We start from the raw sequence: 16,463 nt of genomic DNA on the forward strand, positions 1-16,463 counted from the left end.
TGAAGAAACTAGAATATGCAGAAGCATGGTTACTTGGAATGAACAAGATCTTCGAGCTACATGATCATACATAGAACACAAAGGAAGTAGAAAGAGAAACACCAGCGTCTAAGGCACCTTATAGGTTGATCATTATAGCTTTGGTGGATTTGAAGTTTCATCTTAAGAAAATGCTTGATAAGGACACATTATGCCAAATGTGTCTCCTTAGGGAGCACCAGTGTTGTTTGTGAAGAAGAAGGATTGTACTCTTAGGTTGTGTATTGATTACAGGAAGTTGAACAAAGTGATGATCAAGAACAAGTACCATTTACCATGGATTGATGACTTTTTTTGTCAGTTGAAGGGACCAACAATGTTCTTGAAGATTGACTTGAGATCAGGATATCATTAGGTGTGTATCAAGGAATAGGACATCTACAAAACCACATTTTTCACTACGTACGTGCATTATGAGTTTTTTGTGGTTCCTTTTGGCCTTACTAATGATCTAGCTACTTTCATGTTTTTTATGAATATGTTATGTCCTTATCTGGACAAGTTTGTGATAGTATTCATTGGTGACATATTTATATATTCTAAGAATAAGGAAGAGCGTGCAGAACACCTAATAGTAGTGTTAAGATAGCTAAGAGAGAATCAGTTGTATGCCAAGCTAAGTAAGTGAAATTTCTTTCAGACGGAGGTTCATTACTTGGGACATGTTTCCAAGGAAGGCATAACAGTTGACCTAGAAAAGATCAAAGCTATCATGGAGTAGGAAACTCCTAGGAATGTGGATGAGATTAGGTCATTCATGGGACTAGTAGGTTATTAAAGGTGGTTCATCTGGAAATTCTCATGGATTTCCTATCCTATTACATATTTACAACAAAAAGGAAAGAAGTTTGTATGGACTGAGGAGTGTGCAACTATTTCTGAGTAGTTGAACCACTTGATTACAAATGCTTTGGCTTTGAAAATTGCAGATCTAGATAAAGAGTTCATGGTATGTGCAGATTCTTGTAAGAGAGGACTTGGTAGAGTCTTAATGCAAGAAGGACAGGTGGTATGCTATGAGTCGAGGAAGTTGAATGAGTGAGAAAAATTATGTGACGCATGATCTTGAGTTGGAAGCTATCATTGATGCCTTCTAGATGTGGCGAAATTATCTTCTTGGCAGGAGATTTATTATGATGTGTGATCATAGTGGACTGAGGTACTTATTTCACCAACCTAATTTGAATGATAAGCAAGCTAGATGGTTGGATACTTTCAGTGAGTTTAACTTCAAAATTAGGTACATCAAGGGAAAGGAGAATAGAGTTGTAGATGCTCTTAGTAGAAGAGTGCAAGTGAATCACATTGCAGTAGTGAGTTTTTATGGGACAGACTTGCAGGAGTGGATCTTACAGGAAGGACAACATGATGAGAGGTATCAACAGTCGAGGAACAGGTTATCACAACATGGTACAAGTGATAGGGATGAGGAGTATCACCTCATAGCGAATGGCTTGGTCAGATTTAGGAACAGGATTAATGTGTTGGATGATAGTGATATCTAGAAGCTTATCTTAAGAGAGTTTCATGTCAAGCCATATTCGAGTCACGTGTGATAACAAAAGACATTGAAAACAGTTAAGAAATTCTAACATTGGTCGAACTTGAAGAATGAGTTGTTTGAGTTTGTTGCGAGATGTTTGGATTGTCAACAGGTAAAAGTAGAGTATAAGCATCCCGATGCATTATTGCAGTTGAACTTGATTCCAAAGTGGAAATGTGAGTTCATTTCCATGGAATTCATTACAGGTTTTATGATGACATCGAAGCAACATGATTCTATAATGGTTGTGGTTGATAGATTAAGTATGGTAGCTCACTTCATTGCAGTTAATTCTATGAATTCAGCTAGTGAGGTAGCTCAGATTTTCATCAGGCAAATAGCGAGGTAGCATGGTATTCCTAGGAATATTGTATTTCACAGAGATTCCAAGTTCACATCCAAGTTTTGCAAGGACTTCTTTGCAGGTTTGGGGATAGAGTTTTCTTTTAGTACAACTTATCATTCGTAGATAGATGTACATATAGAGAGGTTTAACATGATTCTTGAGGACATGTTGAGGAAGCATGTTATGCATCAACAATAGAAATGGGAAGAGTATCTTCCACTAACATAGTTTTCATATAACAATGGGTATTAGGAATCCTTAAAGATGAGTCTGTTTTAGGCACTTTATGGGTGGAGTTGTAATACTCCTATCAACTGGAGGGATCCAGTGAACATGGTGTTGATCGGACCAGACATGTTGACAAATATAGAACATGAAATGCAGGTTATCAAGAGGAATTTGAGGGAAACACAAGAAAAGAAGAAGAGTTATGCAAATCAGCACAAGGCATTTAAGGAGTTTCAAGTTGGGGAGCTTGTGTATTTGTGCATTGAGCCCAATAATAGCTCCTTGAGAATTGGGTCATGTGCCAAGTTGGAAACTTAATATTATAGACCTTTCGAGATCCTTGAGAGGATTGGACCAATGGCTTACAGACTTGCATTACCTTCGATAGTGAACGTTCATGATGTTTTCCATGTTTCATTGCTTAATAAGTATATCCAGTATGCTGATCATGTGATTGAATAATCTATATTATAGGTGGAGTTAAAGGGAGAATTCCAACCACATCCTTAGTTAATATTACAGCAAAAACAATTCATTCTTTGAAACCAAGCAATCAAGCAAGTTAAAGTGCAATGGAATCACTTTGGGCCCGATGAAGCTACATGGGAGATGACAGATCACATGCATGTTATGTATCCTTCATTATTTGTTGGGTCAAGCAAATAATTTTTGGTATATGTATATGTATATATGTATATGTATATAGGTATATGGTTGTAGATACCACAATGATTTGTGTTATACAATTTCAATAAGTGGTATGATTGTCATGTTCGTCATGTTGGTAATGGTTTGAAATAGTTTTCGAGCTATTTTAAAAATCTCCATGGGCAGTATGTTTTGTTTTCAATGGTTTGTTGGCAATAGGTGTCATAGAACACTAAGGAAGACATTCCCCTAAGGGGGGGGGGGGGGGGGGGGGGGGGGGGGAGTTTTTAACAGCCCCAGGTTAAAATTCATGTAATAGAGGCTAGTAAAGGAAAAATAAGATGAGGTGTTGGAACCAAGATCACTACTAAGAGGGGGTGGGTGTTATAGACATTTTTGTGCCTAACAACATGAAGCATGAAATGTCAATAATTTGAGGGATCCAAAGTCCCTAAACATGTTGTTCTTACCCCTAGAGGAACAAGGTCAGCAAACCACAGCACTGAAAATCAGTTCTCCACCTGAAAACACTCAAAAACAAGCAGTTTTTGGATCATGTTAGCTGCTCCACTGAGCATCTGCGCTGAATGTCAACTACTCCACTCTGTACCTGTGCTGAAGGTCAAAAATAATGAAGGCTACCTGCGCTGGGCGAGATTGGCCAAGTGGCACAGTCATTCTGCAAGGTGTCAACTGCCCAGGAAGCTTCCAAACTGACACTTGGGTCAAGGAATTCACCTTGTGATGAGTAAGAGGGTCTTGATCTCCAAGTGGAAGAAAGAATCTCCAAGTGGACTCAAGAACTGAAGATTAACTAAAGTGGGAGAGGACACTAGTCAGCTTCATGCCAGCCTCAAGCTGACTCATCCTTTCTCCAAATCTCCTATATATAGAGCTCTCTCATGAGGTCTAAGGGGGGGGGGAATTTTGTGCAAGTAAGGAAGTGTTGTTGGTTTGTGTATAGAACTATTGGGTGATTGCTTGAAGGAGGTGAAGAGGAGATTTCTCTCTGCTGGGAGGTGTTGCTGGATTGGGCCTATTATGGTTGTAACCCTCTCAGAACTTTACTTCTTCCATTAATAAAGTATTTGAGGTTCTTCTATATGCATGTGTCTTTATGGTGAATAGATGCTTGTATATTTGATTTATGCTAATCCCTGAATCGATTATGGATGTATGCTTCTTGTAGTTTCCTTTTCTTGTGCTTTTACAGGATCTTTGTGTAGCTGGGCCGGTGAAAGAGCAAGGAGCTAGGAGCAAGTAGCAAGGAGTGAGGACTAGATCGACTATTAAGTGCAAGATAACGGTTAGTAGATCATCCTTCTCTTCTCTCTCTCATCTCATAAAGAAGTAATCTTGAATAGCTTTGCATTCACTTGTTGCTGAGGTACTATCACCCTTAGAGTGGGATAGGGTCATTCCGTATTGGATACTTTTCCCAACAACAAATTGGCGACTCCACTGGGGATCGTATCTTGTTGGTTACTTGTGTTTTTTTCTATTCATTTTATAAACAAAGGGAGTACCGAATCAAACTGTATTTGAATCTTTCGAATGCAAAGTAGAGGGCAGCTACTCTAGCTCAGTTTCTGGGCAAGTTTATAATTTGAAGAGCTGATCCACAAGGACTCTAATAAGCTCTTAGTGATAGCTTTTCATCCTCCTTGTCATTCCTTAGTGTGTCCTTGACTGATAGCTTCTGATTTGAGCAAAAACTGTGAATTTTTTAGCAATCTGTGACCCGGAAACCACCAGAAACAAAAGTTTCGTTCTTCAGTGCAGGCTGTACAAAGGTTGTTTGCATTTCAGCGCAGTTCCCGAAGGGGCTACCTGCGCTGAAGGTCAAACAGGCAGTGTTCCACCTGCGCTGGACCAGTCCTACCTTGTGCTGCTGGGGTTTCCTGCTGTGTCTTGCCTTGTTTTCACTCTTGTTTTTGATGTTTGTTACCAGTCAGTAGGCCTATCTGAAACCAACTTTCCTTGTCACTATTCCGCCTCGGTTGTATAAATAAACTATGTTTGTTCTTTGTGTATTTCTTGTACATTTACAGTTTCCCATAACGAAAGTGAACTAGTCTTGCTGTGACCTCTTAGATCTAGACATGTGATAAAGTGTCGTTTTGATCTTAAGAGTTAGTTTATTTGCTATTCATAGCTGATTGAGCTTTTGCTTTCATCATTTGGTTTGAGTTTGCATATTTCTAGTGTCGAAACAAGTAAATCTTAAGGTGTCTTTTGATTTTGGACAAGCTTTTTTGCTCTCACTTGAAATTGAATTCAAAATTATACAACAGCTTTCTTTTTGCATTTCACCAACATTAAGAAAGAGAAAAGAAATACTTGCACTGTGCATGTGCATTATGATAGCTTGCATGTTGATTTAGGAAAAAATGCATTAGTGTGTGCTCTATGATCTGTGTGAAAAGGTGTTATCTTTCTTTTCCCTCAGTAGTTAAGGTTTTCAAAGTTGAAAGATTGAAAAGCTTGCTTATCATCTTAGACTGCATTCAGGAGTGTTACTATACATATCGTGGTGATCCATAAAGGCAAACTGCTAAACACGATCAACCTTAAAATAAATTGAATTTACATAAAACGCATTGAAACATAACGCAAACACATAGAGGTCTAAGCTAAAGACGTGTTCCGGCGTCATTAAACGTGATATATTAGCATTGAGTGGTTGGGTGATTCCTCCACGGTGAAGCGATAAGTATCAATACGGACTTGTGCTCCCACGTACCGTCACGTATATATTGGGAGACCCCTATAGGAACAAAGCCTTTATCCATAGGAAACCGTGTCGGCCGCCCTACTGATCGCAATGCAGTGAACACAGCATTCACGAAGATCGACCACCCGTACCGTAAAACGTATTCTGTGGTTTTGCGAAAAGTTTGGCACACCCTCTGCCTAGAACTCCAGAGTAGTTTCTTTTGGCCTTTTTCAAACTCTATAACTGAAAAAGTCCATCCGAGAATTTGTCACTTCGGGCTCGTTAAAACATCGAAGGAGACTAGAGTCATCTTTAGCTTTTTCTTGACTCTTAAAAAGTGAAAAAGCAAGTTGTGTCTAAGCGTCGTTCTAAAATTTATTTTAAATGGAACATAATCACCTCCTATTCCCGCGTTGATCTTAAGTTGAGAACATGGAACGCCCCAACCAAGGAACTCCACATGATGGAAATCCTAGTCCATTCTCCTCTTGGGGAGAAGTTGGTGCGCCCCACATGGCCACATTGTCGCTTCCAGGACTGACAATTGGCCTGCCTATTTGGCTATTCTCAACTAATGTAGTTCAGACCACCATGGTTCCTGAACAGTCGAGTCAACTGTTAGATCAGTCTAGAGCTGCCCACCAGCCTTCCACTTCTTATAACTCTTCCTCTAATCCTCCATCTTCGCAAGGTGGGGCTGGCAAAAGCCAAGCTCCCATGGAGAAGAAGGAAAAGAAGAAGAAAGAAAAGAAGAAGAAGGAGCCTAAGGCGACTGGGGGCAAGCAAAAGACATCTGACAAAAAACTACACATAGAACAGACCGGGCCTAAATCGCCATGTGTCATATGTAGAGGATACCACTTCCATAGAGATTGTCCCTGTATTCCCCGGATACTAAGGGACTGATCACCTCGTTTGCACAATTCGGGAGCATCAACCTCTGATAGCCATGTTGATTGCTTACCGTCAACCAGCGAAAGTGAAGGTTCAAGACGAAGAGGGGGAGCAAGATCCCCCTGCAGACTGTGTGAAGGCGGTCATGCCATCCACCATTGTCCCTTCTTAGACGAAGCAAAGAGAGTTTTGGAAGATCGCCCGGTTTCACGGGTAATACTTCCCCCTTGATACAAAAAAATCATGCCAAGTCCTTCGTTGGTTGAAAATACAGCTGGCCCGCTCAAGTGGTCAGCTGAAGTGTCAGTCATTGAAAATGAACCTACTGAATCCAGACCAGACAAAAGTCTAAAGGTCGATACGGCAGTTGACCCGGTTCTTCCTTCAGAGGTTTCATCCTCAAATGACACCGTCACTGAAGATTCATCTTCAAGTGACACCCTCACTGAAGAGAAAAAGGATGACACCATCCAGATTCTTTTCATCAACACAGATTCTGATGAGCATCAGGGCAATGCGCCCATTCCTTTATCGCAGGAAGGCACATCGTCAGGATCGTATCCGGCCGTGTATTCGGTCCCACCACCAAGCAACCTGGTTGTGTCCTTTGATTGGAACCAACTAGGCAGACCCCGGTTACCAGCCAATATACCATTCAGAATCATCGTCCAAATTTACAGAATGGTAATGGCTAGAACTACCATTGATGAAGGGGCATCTCTGAGTATCCTTTCCTCTATTGCTTGGAAAGCACTGGGTTCCCCGGCGCTTTTGCCTGAGATGAGGAATCTCTCGGGTTTTGATAAAGGAACCAGTCGACCGTTAGGGATCCTCCCCAATGTGCCTGTTACATTGAAAGGGAAGACCGTTCAAATGAACGTGATGGTCGTTCAAGGACCCTTGGATTATAACCTACTCCTTGGACGAGACTATATATATTGCATGGGAGCTATAGTCTCCTCACTCTTTAGAGTAATGTGTTTTCCACACGAAGGAAGAATGGTCAAGCTCGTAGACCAACTTTCATTTCCGGGATCACGGATCGCAAATAGTCAAATACCAACCCTGAATGGTCTATTCACCCAAGAAATGTCTCCACCCCCTTTCCTCCTTCCCGATGAGTGCGAGTGATTCGGAAAGATGGGACTGGAACCCAGGGGGCATGCATCCTGGTCTGCTTCAGGCAGAGGAAACCTTGGGTATAAAGTAGAATTTCCGCGAAAGAATATGACTAGTCCGTACCCCGTCCGTGGAAGGAAGAGGGGTTGTTTTGGAACAGGATTCTTTTGTCAAAGTTATGTGTTTGATGATTTTTAGTCATTCACCTTTGTCTAAACAGGTAGGCAATACCAAAGAAAGAGATTCCTTTGCGGTAGCAAATTGTAACCATCTTTGGGTAAAAGGCAAGCCTCACCCATTAAAACAAATGTTTTAAAGGATAAGTAGGGGCAGCCTCCAAAGAAAGAGATTCCTTTGCTGCAACAAATTGTAACCATCTTTGAGTAACCTAATGATAGACATCGCCAGAAAAAGAGTTTCATTTGCGGAAGCAAATAAAACCATTTTTTGGATAACGTGAAAGAGGCAAGCCTCACCCATCAAAACAAATGTTTTGAAGGATAAGTAGGGGCAGCCTTGAAATTGTACTTTATACCTGGGGGCATGCAAACCTTTTGGAGTGCAAGCTAGGGCGGTTATTTATCTGTTTTTGGGATTAACCATTTCCGAACTTGCATAAAGAAAGGATGAGATGGAGCATAGCTTACGTGAGGTGCAAGCTCTATAAAAATTGGAATCTTGCAGGAAGACATTTCTTATCCTATGACTGGTATATCGAGCAGTTTTACCGTGGAATTTATGCTCGTTAAAAAATAGAAAAGCGAGATCCGAGCAGTTTTAGCGTCATAGTTCATGATCGTTAAAAAATAAACATAAGCTTTTGAGCAGTTTTTTGGCGCATTCAAGCTCTTTAAAAAATGAACCCAGTACCGGTAAATAACCATTGTGATTGTAAATTTATTAGCCATAAAAGCCTTGGTCGTGTTTGCACCCGCCACCTCCGTTTCATTTGGCCAATCGTTCACCTCCATATGATTGTTTACCCATTTTGAGGAACGACTGTGAAGAGTGATTTCACTTAGCCATCCTTGTGACACTGCCGTGATTGGAAAATTCCAACCTGTACCTGGAATCTGCTGCTATCCCTGTTTATCACTCGTTCCTCAAAAGACGAGTCTTCTTTGAGCTCTTTTCTCCTGACTCGTAAAATATTAAAAGTTTGCCGAGTTTTGGCCTTCCAGCTCGTTAAAGTGACCGGAAGAGCTATCCCTCCTCTAGATTTTAATCTTTTTGGACCTGAGGGATTATTACACAAAAAGGTCGAGCGCTTGTTTTATTCGGCTCGTTAAAGTTATCAAAAACTCATCCCTTCTGTATTGTTTTATACTTTTTCGGACTTAAGGGATTAGACGACGAAAAAGGAATTTTGGAGTTAACTTTCTGTACCTTTTTAGACTCTCTAAAAATGAAAAGGACAAATTTTTCCTTGTCGTTAGACTCGTTAAAATGATTAAATAGCGACAAACATGTCTTTAGACGAGAACGAGTTTCCCTATCGCTAGGCTCGTTAAAACATAGCGATGGGCTTGCCCGAAGGGCAGGTTATAGAACAAGTATATGTTATCCTCCTCAAGCTTGACAAAAATAAAGAGGTACTGGTCAGAAATGACTGGGGAAAAATTGGGAGAACCTCAAAGCTTTAATGGTAGCAAGTCGCTCTTCAACATGACACTTTGTCCTCCGTATCACATCGGGTTGGGTTGTTTCATTCACCGGTCTCATCACCATGGTCCTCGCCAAACCATCCACATTTGGGGTAATGCTACCGATCCATCACATCAGTGTCATTATATGTTCAAGAGATGTGTTCAGAAAGAGTCAACCGTGTCCCATCCACTGCCATACATTATCCTTCATCCACCCATGATCGCCACCCTGAATCATATTTCACAAATTGTTTTCACCTCCACTAAATTCATTAGCTCCGTTCCGTGTCACTGATGTGGGATTCATTAAGGCCCTCCTTTGACGGATCGCTTCTTGTCGACTTCAGCTCATTATCCAAGAAGTTGATCTAGGAACAAAACCCCCAGTACTTTGAAGCTTGCATGCCTCAATGGCAAGTTTCTCACTTCCGGCGACAGGTATACATCAATGACCTTCGACCAGAAGATTTTGCGTGGTGTTCGACGCCAAGTCCTTTATTCACACCACGTGAATTGTACTGCAGTACCTTGAGGGTCATTGTCATTATTGGTGATTCCTCTCGCGCTTGTTAACGGTTTACATTATTGACCGGTAATCAAGCGATGTCTTTCCATGTTCGACTTCAACACAATTCTCACATGGATCGACTTGTACTTAGAGTGAAGATCAAACGAGTTTGAAGACCCCGGATCTAGTTTCATCCATCCGGGCCGCGATATATATTCAGGAAATATAAAGACATTTGTTATGTACATCATTGCAGCTAATGATCATCCTACTCAAAGGATGATAATTTCAGCAGAGAATTATCAGTCTACCACCAGACGATCGTTTGTTCTATGTACCAAAATGAATTTATAAAGCTGAGCATGGGAATGCCCGCCTCAGCTAGACCATGAAAGCGGAATGAAAAATAATGTATTGAATTGTATCTTATTACAGGGCACCTCTCAGTGATTGAATGAACTTCGGATCCTCCTGATAAAGCATTTCACCCGATAAACGACCTCATACTTTAGGGGGTAACTGTTATAGACATTTTTGTGCCTAACAGCATGAAACATGAAATGTCAATAATCTAAGGGATCCAAAGTCCCTAAACATGTTGTTCTTACCCCTAGAGGAACAAGGTCAGCAAACCACAGCACTGAAAATCAGTTCTCCACCTGAAAACACTCAAAAACAAGCAGTTTCTAGATCATGTCACCTGCTCCACTGAGCATCTGCGCTGAATGTCAACTGCTCCACTCTGTACCTGCACTGAAGGTCAAAACTAATGAAGGCTACCTGCGCTGGGCGAGATTGGCCAAGTGGCACAGTCATTCTGCAAGGTGTCAACTGCCCAGGAAGCTTCCAAACTGACACTTGGGTCAAGGAATTCGCCTTGTGATGAGTAAGAGGGTCTTGATCTCCAAGTGGAAGCAAGAATCTCCAAGTGGACTCAAGAACTGAAGATTAACTAAAGTGGGAGAGGACACTAGTCAGCTTCATGCTAGCCTCAAGCTGACTCATCCTTTCTCCAAATCTCCTATATATAGAGCTCTCTCATGAGGTCTAAGGGGGGTGGAATTTTGTGCAAGTAAGGAAGTGCTGTTGGTTTGTGTATAGAACTATTGGGTGATTGCTTGAAGGAGGTGAAGAGGAGATTTCTCTCTGCTGGGAGGTGTTGCTGGATTGGGCCTATTATGGTTGTAACCCTCTCAGAACTTTACTTCTTCCATTAATAAAGTATTTGAGGTTCTTCTATATGCATGTGTCTTTATGGTGAATAGATGCTTGTATATTTGATTTATGCTAATCCCTGAATCGATTATGGATGTATGCTTCTTGTAGTTTCCTTTTCTTGTGCTTTTACAGGATCTTTGTGTAGCTGGGCCGGTGAAAGAGAAAGGAGTTAGGAGCAAGCAGCAAGGAGTGAGGACTGGATCGACTATTAAGCGCAAGATAACAGTTAGTAGATCATCCTTCTCTTATCTCTCTCATCTCATAAAGAAGTAATCTTGAATAGCTTTTCATTCAGTTGTTGCTGAGGTACTATCACCCTTAGAGTGGGATAGGGTCATTCCGTATTGGATGCTTTTCCAACAGTGGGTGAATCAGTAGTGATAACAATTTCACAACAATGAAATTTTTTCTCTAGTAAATTACTCAGTTCATTACTTAACAAATAAGCATTAGATTTGAACATGCAACTACATCTAAGATAAAAACATGAGAGACATAACATACTAAATGAACATGCACAATGAGACACAAGCCATCACATCACATAGGAACATAGGATATCTGGTGGAAAACCCCCCCTGCAGGGAAAAAACCACCATTGATGTTGTTGCGTTGCTCAATATATTTTATGATATGTTAAGAATCATTACTTAGAGAATACAATATGGAAGCTATGTGAAACGAGCTATGATCTCCATCTATGAATCTACAGACACCCATCTAATCAACAAGCCTTTCCCAACACCCATTGGACTTATGAATAAATTTGTTCTCAATACTTGTTTTTATAGAGCACCCACCCCACTTCTCTATGTGGTTCACCTTTCATGCATTTTAAAACTAGAAAACTTGAGTTTCTCAACAAAAACATCAATATAGAAATATCTTCATAGCACATAATCAAAATTATCAACAAAAAACATCAATCACTGAATCAAACTCAAATCATACTCCTCTCTCACATTCATACATCGTTCTCAACTCACATAGCCTCAATACATTTTATGCAAGCAAACTAGATGCAAAAACTCAAAAATGGAATATATAACTACCATATGAAAACATGAGACACTACAACAACCAATCTATCACAATCATGTAAACTCAAACAAAAATTATGCCCCTGCAATCACAAATGCATTATTAATTTCCATTATAGCTCTGTCACATAAGAATAGTCTTCAGCCATGCATATTTATGTTTCTGATATAGTTATACATCCATGCACATTCTGCATCAAGAAATCCACACTCCTCACCAATGGATCTGCAAAACATTATGACACTTTTGTCATACAAGAGAACCAATCAAATGAGAAACCTTTCTTTTGATATTTGTAATTTCTAGAAATGGTTAAATCAATAAATTCTTCAGATGATGGAGCTCACCCAAATCCTTTTCACATGCTTCAGATTTGATTGAGATAGGCATCTTGATCAAATCAAGTTATTTATTCCACTATCCTTTATATATTTTCAACTTTGATCATCTTCTAGAGGTTCCTCAACCTTTTCTGACCTTTACATCAAAAATTCTGAAAAAACATTGCCAAAAAAACCTAGAAATGGCTGACAAGCATGAGAATGTGGGGAAAGTCACCTCCACGTGGAATACACTCTTTTCCTTCACAATACTAGCATTTGTACACTATTTTTCTTCACCAAAATAGCGTATACATCTCAAAACTGAAATTTCCCTTCAAAAGCATCCACACGCACACACCAAGTACCACAAACATGACTTGATAGTCTCCATCATTGTCAACAAGGTGTAGTAGCTCCACAACTTTCAATCAAGGCAATGCCAACATGCGCATTAACATGAGAAGCATTCTCTCCATCAACATCACCTATAGCAACAACAAAACAACTTAGCACCATGATAAAGTAGGACTACACTACATCCATCATAATAACATAGTGTAGACAATGGCAACGACATCCTCCCATGCAACAACATATTATAACTGACAACAATAACAACAAGGCATAGATTACCATCATCAACAATATAGTGTGAATGACAACACATAATTTCCTCCATGTGACAAGCAGGATGCTACTCCAACATAACCAAGGACTATGACTCATAAATATTGGAATGAAAGTACAAAGCTTCATAATCCTCCTTCATGGCTACAAGAATGATAGTTTGTGACTGTACAATGTTGCATCAATGATGAAATATGACTCCTCACAATACATGGACCTCACTCATATGACTCTACCAATGACCCAAAAGTGATGCATGATATTACATGGCTACATATTAATTTTGTAAGCTCACAAATGGTTGCAAAACATAGCATATACCACATGATATAACGTTGAAATAAATCTCATGATTCTCTCTCTTAAGACAATCTTGACTCATGATGATACATACAATCCATTTCATGGATCGCTCAATCAAATCAATGAAGATAAGCAGCGAAAATACAAGGCTTTGATCCATGATCAAAAGTGATTAACTACATGCCAAAAATATTCTGCACAACTCTCTTCAAAAAATTGCTAGAACATGTCCTAAACTAGCAATATGCAACATCAATAGTTAGCGGCCCCAACAATACAAGCCTTCATGAATGAACTATAGCAACAACTATCCATCAACATGTAGCAATAAGTAACAAAACATTATTAGCCATCAAGTGAAAAGCAAGCAACAACATGCCTCTAATAATTAGGAAACCATCATATGACACAACATATATATATATCATCAACCCAATCTTTCTTTATCTAGCACACGAGCAATAATATCATCAATGACTCAGCTTCCATAAAGTAATATGAAAATAATAATGCAACAACATCATATGCAAGTATTCCCAAAAAATAATGGGCAACAGTAACCATGTAATCATGCTTTTGTAGCACAACCTCTAGGCATAAGATAGCCATCAATAAAGTAAAAATTCTGCAATAAAAACTTCATCCACGTTCTCTTGATATCATATGTGCACTAGAAAGCACATTCCTCATCATCAACAAATATATGTGATAGTATTCAAGGTGAGATCGTCATGACAATATGATATGTAGATAAGATACATGGCTTCATGATGATGCAATGTAAGATACATTACTCATGTGAATACACATGCAATGGACTCTAAATCGTGCTACAATTAGAAACATAAGGACTTGGTAATGTACTGAATGATGTAGAAATTTTCTTCAAACCACTCACAAAAATCAACTAGCAACTTTATAAGACACATGCATGTATCAATGACCCTTCCTTAAGTGAAACACAACTCTCCAATAAAATGCAAGAGTGAAGGTTTCAATGAGAGTAACATCATTCTCTCCAATTATCACCAAACTTCCCATGGAAGACATAGTATCATGCATGGCATAAGTGTTATACATGCAAATCATAAAGCCATATCAAAATCCCCCTAAGCATATGCCATATTTCCATCAACAACTGTTTCTTGCTACATGAATTTTTTTAGTGTGCATAAAATAGAAAAATAATCCTCTCACAACATGGCTGCAACTATCAACAATCATGAGACAAAATGATAAAATGATATGTAATGTATCAACCTTGTTGAACTCCCCCTCACCTCATGTGCTTTCCTTGTATGCCTTAAATTGATCTTGTGGATCGAAAATGAATATATGCATGAGGCTGAAATTTACTCCTTTCAATTACATGCACCTATCAATTTCGGCTTCTCTTGAAGTCATCTCCTATTGTGCACAAGATAAAGATCTACTCCCCCAGAGTAGAATATCATTTTTCAAACTAAAACATTCTTCTTTGATGTTGTTTGAAGAGCTAGTTCTTTACAGCTCATCTTTTATCCTCCATGCCTTCTTTGTCTTCAATGGTGGGCTTGCTCTTTTTATTGAATTGATCCTATCATATCTCTAAGATAGAGCTTTGTGGCCATATTTTCCACAATTGAAACAATGGTTATCCAACAAACTTTGTTTTCTTGAAAAAAATTTACACTCTAGTACAATGACCAAAATGATTGCAAGAAAAACAATACCTCTAAAATAAATTTGGATACCTTGTGTTTTGATTTGTTGGACCATGAACATTTGGTTGCTTCCTTATCTTCATGAATTGCTGCATGTTACGATTATGATATTCTTTTCTTTGCTTATGATGATAATCTATTTTCTTCTTTGGCTTCTTTTGATGATCTTGCTTCCCAGATCCTTGATTGACTTTAGAGGTGGCGGCCTTGTGATTTCCTGCTACTTGACTATCCTCCACTTTCTCATTTTCTTTCATAAGGCATGATTCTTCTTCAAAGCCCAATCCAATTTTAATAACTGGAGATCGTTGACTGATGAGAATTTCATCCAAAATTTTGGTGTTTTTCTCCAATTTTCGATATTGGGATAGCTGATTATTTGCCTTTTCAAGCTCACATCTCAAAGAGGCTAATTCCTTTTCTAGACTTGCACAATAGGCTTCTCAGACTTGCAACTTGTTTGACAAATTCTCATTTTCCTTGAGGACTTCCTCGTGCTGGATTTTTAAATCAATGATTTGCATGTCATTACTCTCATGTCTACTCTCACTATCTTCTTGAGATAAAATTGGATTTGCTACTACTATGAATGTGGAGTCATTTTTATCATTCTCTTTCTCTTCAAGAATGCAATGGGGTTTTTCAATAATTTTAGAATCTTGAATCCTTTCTCTTCCATACAAAATATGTAGCTTATCCATGATTTCTTTTGCAATCTTGCAGTGTCTCACTTTTCCTACATCATGATTTGATAATCCCTTCAAAATGATCTTCTTGTCTTCCTCATTAAACTCATAATGTGCACCATATTCAATTGAGAGAAAAATATCCACATCAAGAGTTAAAAGAAATGTTTCAAATTTTACCTTCCAAAGCATATAATCTAATCCATGTAGAAATGAACTCTGTTAGGGTCCAACCCTAACCCCCTTATTTATGTAATAGGATCGAGTCATAGTTATAGTTAAGTAAAGAGTCAATAAAGCCCATATTAATAATTGTAAGTGGTTACCCTGCATTTAATGAAGGGACCACAGTTAGTTGCAAATGGGCCATGGTATTAGATAGATGGTATTAATAAGAACCATGGTATTGCATGTACGAATCCTATATAAAGGATAGAGATTCCCCTCGAGGAGCATCATGTCTTATTTTTAAAGTGAGCTCAGCTTTATTGGAGGTTGCCCCCTCGAAGAGGCAAGTGAACATTGCTTTCTGAATAATAAAATACTTGTTGTTGTTTCTCATTGTTCTATGTTCTAGGTATATTTCTTCGCATATTTGGTACTTTGGTATTGTCTTTTAGGTTAAGAGCATAACAAGTAGTATCAGAGCGCTTTCCAGGGCCGGTGGGATCTCCATTTTTTAGCAAAAAAAAATTTGGCTAGAGACGTGTTACGGTGTCTTTAAACCACGGGATCTGTCATTGAGCGCATAAACCTGCGAATTTGGGGAGGCATGCATGTAGGAAATACAAGAGGTGGTCACGCTTGTTGGACTCCCTTGTAAACCCTGTGGGTACCCCTTCGAGTAGTAGTGCATTAGACAGAACTGCGCACGG

Source organism: Pinus tabuliformis, chromosome 5_1, assembly GCF_031772625.1.
Source record: "Pinus tabuliformis cultivar Carrire ecotype Pingquan chromosome 5_1, CPIR1, whole genome shotgun sequence".
Lineage (NCBI taxonomy): Eukaryota > Viridiplantae > Streptophyta > Pinopsida > Pinales > Pinaceae > Pinus > Pinus tabuliformis.